This window comes from Bidens hawaiensis, unplaced genomic scaffold (assembly GCF_021521415.1).
Source record: "Bidens hawaiensis isolate Kalapana, Puna unplaced genomic scaffold, B.hawaiensis_p1.1 tig00004412_1, whole genome shotgun sequence".
Classification (NCBI taxonomy): domain Eukaryota; kingdom Viridiplantae; phylum Streptophyta; class Magnoliopsida; order Asterales; family Asteraceae; genus Bidens; species Bidens hawaiensis.
In genome coordinates, this window is record NW_027491265.1 from 177,546 (window position 1) to 186,081 (window position 8,536).

At 33.0% G+C, this 8,536-nt stretch overlaps 1 pseudogene across 1 annotated transcript; it reads left to right on the forward strand.

Annotated features, from left to right (window-relative positions):
• Window positions 1–624: 624 nt before the first annotated feature.
• LOC143626498 (D-galacturonate reductase-like) lies at window positions 625–3,001 on the forward strand (annotated as a pseudogene). The gene is made up of 4 exons (XR_013152427.1): window positions 625–941; window positions 1,582–1,846; window positions 1,925–2,103; window positions 2,690–3,001. The product of XR_013152427.1 is annotated as a D-galacturonate reductase-like (transcript).
• The last annotated feature ends 5,535 nt before the right edge of the window (window positions 3,002–8,536 follow it).

An 8,536-nucleotide genomic window follows, 5' to 3' on the forward strand; every position in this document is an offset into this window, starting at 1 on the left:
AAAACCATACCCTATGTATCGGGTTCGGGTCGGACATAGAACCGGGCATTCTAAAACTGGGTATTTGAATACCTTATTTTCGGGTATTGAAAAAACCCTATTTTTGAGTTTTTTGGGTATTTGGATTTTTTTTAAGGGGTTGCACTTTTTAGGAGTATTTTTCAGGTAATTTCAGGAATAGATGGGGTATCTAAAAAACCCGGTTTCGGGTATTGGAAAAACCCGGTTCCGGGTATGAAACCGGTTCCGGTTTTCGGGTATTACCTGGTACAAATCGGGTCTGGTTCGAGTACGTGTTTTGGTACTTCCCTATCTGTACCCTACGGGTAGGGTCGGTCGGGTACGGGTTTGGGTATATAAAACCCGGGCCCGGGTATAAAAAAACCGGTACCGGGTTTTTTTTTTTTTTTTTTGTACTCCTCTAGTCTTGACGTAAGTGCTATCTGCTTATCTTGGTCTTCATTTGTGAAGTGATAGTAAACATCCTTACGCATGCCAATCCGTCACGTACCAATATATATTAAGCAGTGCATCTTCCTATCTGTTATATATAACAGAGAAAAGAACTATATATATACACTACAAAGTTATATCATTAACAGTAATAAACTAGTATTCAAAAAGATGGTATCCATTCCAGTGACTACGATCAGCTCTTCCGAAGGCCGAAGACCCATTCCGCTAATAGGATTGGGTACCGTAGGCAGCACTGAAGGCGGTGATGATGTGAAAACTGCGGTTATTGAAGCCATCAAGGTTGGTTACCGCCACTTTGACACGGCTGCGCTCTATGGAACCGAGAAACCTCTAGGGGAAGCCATCGAGGAAGCTTTGAGTCTCGGTCTCATAAAGTCACGGGACGAACTTTTTATTACTACCAAATTGTGGGCTGACTCCACTGAAGGCCACCTTGTGTTACCAGCCATCCACAAGAGTCTCCAGTAAGACTACATACTAATATTCCTCTACAAGATTTTCTTTTTTATTTAATTTTATGTGGTGGACAAGTCACAGGGAAGTTGATCATGAGGGTTGATAAAAGACCTAATTTTAAATTAAAGTTATTAAAATAGAATTACTTTCATCTTTCAAAATCATTTGTGTGGTACTACTGAAACAATATTCTCTTCATCTAAACATGTATTCTTAAAAACCATAGGGGTAACATGAACAAGAAGACCGGTTCGGTTCTAAAAATATTGTTCACCACACAATTGTGCAATTTTATGTCTCCATAAAAAGGTTATATAAACATATATCATCAAGGAAATTATTCTCGCGGGTCTCACCATAATTAATTTTTCCATCAAGCAAATGGTACTGGTACCGAATCAGTACCGACTTTTTGTGGCTTCGGGATCGATACGGTATCACTAACTGTATGGTTTGATTCGGCACACTGGTATTACCAAATTTTTGCCTACGGTACCGGTACCAAGTTTTTAAAAAAATCAGGATCGGTGCTGGTATGGTACCGAGCTCTTCCATGCTTTCGACTATATGTTTCTAGTTTTCTCAAGACTTCAAAATAAACGCACAAATTAAAATAGATATTGACATTTGGGAGTTTGTGTTAAAAAGGAATTTAGGACTAGAGTATGTAGATTTGTATCTAATACACTGGCCACTAAAGATAAACCACTGGCCACTAAAGATAAACCAAGATGAACTGAACATCCCGATTCCAAAAGAGTGCACAGCTACAATCAATATCAAAAATGTTTGGGAAGAAATGGAGAAATGTCAAAGTCTTGGACTCACCAAATCTATTGGTGTAAGCAATTTCTATCCGAAACTAATAGAAGACATCCTTTCCTTTGCTAAAATTCCCCCGGCCGTCAACCAGGTGATCATTCGATCTCTCCTCGAGTCATAAACGTTTCTAATATTATATCATCACTGATTTCCGGGTGGTTTGTTAAAGGTGGAGATGAACCCGCTTTGGCAACAGAAGAAGCTTAACGAGTTTTGCAAAAGAATGATATCCTTATCACGGGTTACTCCCCTTTAGGCGCATTTGGTTCTAAATGGGGACACAACCGCGTCATGGAGTGTGATGTCCTTCAAGACATTGCCAAGTCCAGAGGAAAGACAATAGCTCAGGTAATCTTCATACCAAAGACGAAGTCTTGCAAAACCGGTGGGTTGGGTGGGGTAACGGTTAAAGTAGATTAGCTAGGGTGAAAATATGTTGTTTTAAAAAATGTATTAAGTGTTCTGGCTAAACGTATTCTAGCAAAAAAAAAAAAAGGCTTAAACTGATGGGTGTTTCTAGGAAAAGAAGTATCAAAATAGGTTAGTCCGTTTTATTTTTTTTATATGACGGCTAGTGATATAACATAAGAAGGTGGCAACGCTGACGACGGTATTGGCAGGGATAGCTGATGGTTGGACATGGGTGGTGTTCACAACAATGGTGGTAGTAACTTCACGAGGGCTCACTTGATGATGACAGATAGTGTTGGTTGGAGGTATTGGCCCAAGTTAATCCTTGTTAAGTTAGCAAGTTTTATAAAAGTAACCAACTGTATAATTTAAATAGACCCAAATTGACTAGTGGTATAATTTGAGCATGCTAAATAGACTCCTATAATGTGTGTACACTCAAATGAGCCTTTAAGAAAGAAAAATTTCCCAAATCGAATAAATAGTTTATATATGTATTGATCTTTTATTTGTTGGCATGCAGATTTCGTTAAGATGGATGTATGAGCAAGGTGTGAGCTTCGTAGTAAAGAGTTTCAACACCGAGAGGATGAAGCAAAACTTAGACATATTTGACTGGTCATTGACCGCGGAAGAGTTGAACAAAATAAGCCAAATTCCTCAACAAAAACATATTGTTTTAACAGGTATGATGGTGAAAGAGGCTAACGATGTAATCACCGAGATTGATGCTGGTCTGGCATCTCAGTAAATTGTTTCATCATAAACTATGCATGTTATCTACTTAAATCTTCAATAAGAGAGTATCAGCTTGAATGTATTGTATTGTATCATAATATCGTTATCATTTATTGTGTAAACCGCACTATTATAACTTATAAGAATTTAATATCAAGAATTTAATATGCATGTAAATGAATGATGTGTCGCTTAAAGAAACATGTGTTTTGATAAAACCGAGATCAAGATCCACTCATTGACATATAATGATTCCTATAACTGGTTTAATTTGTATGTTGCCAAATGAAACACATGTACAGATGAAAACTAGACATGAATCTTGTTTACAAAACCATCAACAGTCAACCTACCTTTGTTGACCAAGAAACAATATGGCTGTAATGTGGTTTCTGAAGAATGTGATCATAGATATGTGATGACAAAAGGAGATTTTGGTATCATGAGTTGTTGAAATCGTGTTCACAATAATATTGCCACATATATAGGCTAATTACAATCGTAGCACTCGATTGTTTCTCGTGTATATTGGAGTCGTAGCTCTGATATCCACTTATTAGGATCTGTCACACGCACGAAACTGAAACACCCTAAAGCAAATAAAATGAACACTAAAATTTAATGTGGTTTGTTATAGATACATATATCCACAAACTGCAATACTTGGGCCAAAAAGTCTATACCAAACCCAACACGGTTTCTTATGTGTGTAAACGAACAACACACATGAACTAGCCTTTGTGAAATTGTAATTTAATAGGAACTAGAAAAGAATCGGCATCCGGTCGGTTTTTGTTGCGGTATCGGAACTAAAACAAAACGCGGTGAGTATATATGAATTCGGTCGGTTTCGATTATAATTGTGACGGTACCGAAACTAAACAAAAAGGTAGGTAAAGCCCGGTCGTTAGTAAAGCCCGAAAGTTGTCGGTCCCAGACGTTGGTACGACAAGTCGACGTGATCAGCTGTGTAGTTATCAAATGTAAAAAAATGCATGGTTTATATGCAATGTTTTGATGAATAATAAGTTATGTGAGTTACTACTAGAAAATGAAGCTATTGCAACCTTATAGTAGCAACCTTTTTGCAAGTGTTGCATTTGATTGTGAAATAGCTTCATTCAGCACAAAGGTTGCGTTAGATTATGTAAAGCAACATTTTTCTTAAAAAGTTTGCGAATTTCAACTAAAATTACAACTTTTTGTTGGAATGGTTACAATTTTTAAAGCATAAGGCAACTTTCAATTTAAAAGGTTGCATAACATAATGTTAAACTTTTTAATATATACATTACATATTACTAACTTTTGAATTTATTAATTTATATAATCAGTTAAATGACAATAGAACACACTATTAATTTCTATATATGCACTTGCATCGATAACCTTTTTTTTAACAAGATAAAGTTAAAAATAAAAAAATAGTTAAACTAAATTAAAAAAAATAAATTAAATTAAAAGTTAACTAAATTGCCATACTAAAATAGAATATCTATACGTAACCTTAAATAGATATTATTATTATAACTATTATTATAGATAATCAAATTTTATCTGAATAGATACTTGATTTTTTATTACTTTAATTTTTTTTATTCATTAATAATTAATATTTTTAGTTTCCAAGGTAAAAGTGAAAATTTTTCCAAATCATAATCCCCCACTGTTCCCGCTCCAAATCCGCTATTCCCTCCCCCAAATTTATATTTGTTTCAACCTTAAACTATATTGATTCTCTATTGCTTATCGCTTTCCATCCTCCCAGGCATCAAGGGCTATGTTCCAATCAATTGAAGTGGAGTCTATTTGCTAAATCGCTAGTACATGGGTAAACAAGTAGTACAATTTGTATGATTTTTTGTATTTCTCTTCTTTCTTTACAACCCTAGTTATCCTTAATTATGTTGATTTGTATGATATCATGATTTTTTTATCAACTATTATAAAGTTTGCTTCATTGAAGAATTAAAATTTAAATTGTTGTTTGAGAGAGACAAATGAATGTCCCGGTTCATATTATTTGTGTTGATGAATTCTTAATTTTAAAATCATACAATAAAGATATTGGTAAATTTTTTATTCAAGGTGCAACAAGTTTTAGTTTTTGACAATATGATTGAATTAATGGTATGTACAATTGAACTTTTAGCTTTATGATCACTACTGTGGTGACTCATTGGTTATATTACTATATTATAACCAGTTTTTGGTGATGCTTGTTAGAGATGATAACCATATGTATCTCAATTATGCAGAAGTTATGCAATGGTTGGCGGATAGCAATTTGTTTAGACCCGAACTTGTTTTGAGTCACTGCCCTCCCCAGCCTATCCGGCCTGTTTTACCCGACATTTGAATCGGTCCACTTCCATTGTCGCCCCAACACTCATGAACTACATATTGTTTTGATTTTGACTGTTGGTTGTAGCTCACACAGGTATGATTTGTATTTCGTTTTTCTTAGTCTTTTTTGCTATAACACATTGGTTAAATTTTATTTTCACATAAGGTTATACTTGTAGGATTTATTGTTTGGTAGTTTATGTTTTTGGCTTACGTTTCACTATTTATTGTATGTAATTAGTAAATTAGGGAACACTTATTTGTATCTTACTTGATTCTTATATCCGATAACTCACGCAAAAGAAACTTCTCTAGCCAGTTTGATGTTGTTCGTTGTTAGTGATACATCCTTTTGTTTTTACACCTAGAATATTGATTTTTCTGTGGTTAATTATTATTTTATGCTCTTGATCATGATTAATTGTTTGATATGCTCATATTAATATTTGTGAAGTTTGTGTTTTAACAGATGCATATCAAGAGTTTTTACTTTTAGTTGACATGGTCCAGACTCAAATTCATGTAAGTCATCTTCATGATATTTTGTTTATTCACAAGTTTTCGTACTAACTTTGTTTTGTCATGGGTTACCAAATTAACAACACCTGATGTCACACGCTATTCACATTTTCATGCTTTTATTTTTGTTTTATTCATCTGAGAGTCAAATTAATGGATGGAACTATGCAGCTTGCAAAAGAGTTCATTCATAATCTGCTTGTGTAATTCTCTTGTGTAAAATACTAAGCAATAATCATGTTTAATATGGATTTTGTCAGCATCATGCGTTAACACAGTGATTCTTTTTTGTAGGTAACATAGAGGAAGTATTGCACATTAAGGAGCTTTAGGGTCAACTTATGAAATCATTAAAACGAATGTTGAAGTTTAAAAAACACAATTGCTTAGAAATGCGAAAAGAACTTGAAGAGGACCATTAAAGGGAAAAAAAGTTGAGTTAGAAGCTATGTGAAAAGATTTTGACAACTAATGAGCAAACTTTGAGGCTACGATACGAAATATTATGGAAAAGTTGCTTACTAGTACTTCAAGATCTTAGAGATAAGTAGGAGGTTTTCGTTACTTTTTATAATTGTTGTTGACAACCTTATTTTGATTAGGTTGCTATTTTGAGATTGGACATATGTTAAATTAAAATATACGATTATCTATTATATTTATGTTATTATTTTGTTGGTGTAATGAAAATTTTATTGCTTCAAACAATAAGCTACAAAGTTGCATTTTCCTTTAAAAAATGTTGCATTTGATATGAAAAGGGTTGCATTTTTAAGGTAACAAAGGTTGCCTTTGTAATTTGAAAAGTTGCATTTAAAAGTAACAAAAGTTGCATTAGCATGTAAATAAAGTTGCATCCTAAAGGTTGCATTTAAATAGTAAATGTAACCCTTTTTGAAAAGGTTGCGTTATCTAACAAAAAAAGTTGCATTATTTCTAATGCAACTTCACCTAACGCAGCCCTTGATAAAAGGTTGCATCAGGCGTAATGCAACTTTTTCAAAGCCTAATGCAACCTTTTGCTAGGATTGCATTAGCGCCGTTTTCTTGTAGTGAGTGTGTTAAAAGTTAGTTTTTAATATATATATATATAGGGGAGAGATATTTTGAGAACCATGTTGAGTTTTAAGAACTTAAGAACTAAATTCTTAGCCACACATTTTATTAAATGGATTGGATTGTGTGGTTGAGATTAAATCTGATTAAAAAGTCAAAGTAGGAAAAAAAATAAAGTTGTAAGTGATTACACTAATTTTTATATCCGTTACACATGTGTAATAAGTTGACTCGGCGAGTAAAAAATTCTGTAATTTTTTTACGTGTATGTAACTTACATATATTACGCATGTGTAAAAAAATTTGTAAAAAAAATCGTTACTGTAAGGCTAAAAATGTGACTTGTGATATCAAAGTTCAAAACCCGTTATATATTCATGGTCAAGATAATAATTAATGTCGGCGAGAAATCTAGACATGAGACGAGAGCTTCGGGCACGCGTTTAGCTTCAACGGGGGAAAACTTCTAGATTATGTTTTTATTTGGCTATATATATGTAACATGTTGTCATATGTATGTGTGTTTTTGTTGGTGTAAACAACCACCCAAGGGGAGCTCACCTTGGGTGGGATCGGTTCGTTATAATATTCTGAATCTTTTGTACCGGTTACGAGATCGTTCCTTTATTTTATCGTTATATTATTTATGTTCGGTCGTTTGTTTCACCGCACCCGTCTCGAGCGTTTATCAAGAACAAAGCCGTTCGTTGTCGGATCCGGTTTCGGGACCTACAGTTACACTGAGTTCTTTCGATTTCTTAAAACTCAAAGGGGTTCTCATTTGAAATCTCCCCTATATATATATCTGGTTTGGTTCATTTCAGAAGTGTTTTTAGGGAGAGAAGTGCGAGAAGTCATTATAACCAATTATAATTTTTCTTTTAATTTTATCTTTTATATATATAGAATGGTATAGTTGTAATCTCCAAATATTTGTGTATATGATAACTAGACACTAGAAATGTTGTAGGTGTTTCAAATAACTATTTATTTTTATTTTTTTTGTTAAATATTTGCAATAGGTTACTCAATTAAAACATGAAATTATTTATGTATGCTATACATGAAAACCAACATTTTATAATAAGTATAACACATATCAAACTTATGCGCTCATGAAATGTAACATAATACAAATTTTTAAAATTCTTATTTTTCTTTTTCTCCAAAATCATTTAACACATTTGCATTTGATCCAACCTCATAGTGTTCTAACATCTCTTACATTAGATAAAAAACAGATCAACACAAATCAACAAACAAATCTACGTTTTTATTATTTTTTTCTTTTTATAACAAACAAACAAACAAACAACCATTTTTTTAATTTCAAATTTAACCATGTTTTATTATAATATATTCATAATTCAAATTTCCATAATCGATATTGTTCTATTTATAAATTATCAACAAACAAATATACATCTATTTCATTTTATTTTTAATTTCAATATTTTTATCTAAAGTATGCATACACATTTCGAAATACCACCTACACAGTATATAAATGAACCTACACACGATAAAAAATTATGCATACACAATTCGAAATACCTCATACACAGTACACAAATGAACCTACACACGATAAAAATTACACATTCATAATTTAGAATACCACATACACGATACATTTATGAACCTACATAGTACATAGATGAACCTACATACGATAAAAATTACACAAGCATTTCAAAATACCACCTATACA